This window comes from Penaeus monodon, chromosome 22 (assembly GCF_015228065.2).
Source record: "Penaeus monodon isolate SGIC_2016 chromosome 22, NSTDA_Pmon_1, whole genome shotgun sequence".
NCBI classification, from domain to species: domain Eukaryota; kingdom Metazoa; phylum Arthropoda; class Malacostraca; order Decapoda; family Penaeidae; genus Penaeus; species Penaeus monodon.
Window position 1 is genome coordinate 27,213,115 of NC_051407.1, and position 296 is coordinate 27,213,410.

General features: G+C 32.1%; 1 protein-coding gene across 1 annotated transcript in view; it reads left to right on the forward strand.

Annotated features, from left to right (window-relative positions):
- Positions 1-6: 6 nt before the first annotated feature.
- The window catches only part of LOC119587060 (DNA repair protein RAD51 homolog A-like), a gene marked incomplete at its 3' end in the record, with an annotated part of 4,787 nt that continues 4,497 nt past the window's right edge, over positions 7-296 (forward strand). Inside the window, 1 exon segment of the mRNA XM_037935808.1 lies at positions 7-12.

Consider the following 296-nt stretch of genomic DNA (forward strand, 5'->3'; position numbering starts at 1 on the left):
TCAGCTGCTTGCGTAATTTTCTCTTGATTTTTTAGGTGTTTTTTTTCCATTTTAAGGACTTTGTTTCAGGTTTTTTGTGCTTTTAGGGTAATGTTTTGTTTGTGAGTGATGGGCAGGTTGTGTTAAAGTTGGTTATTTGTTCGTTTTTGTAAAGTTTGAGAAGGTTTTTCTTTCCCTTTTTTTGTATGATGTTGAGGAGTGTTGGTTTGTGGTCTTGTTATTATGTATAATTTTGTAGGAAATAATGTACGTTTTTGTCGAATTTTTTCATATTTGTCGATTTACTGGGGTCTGAA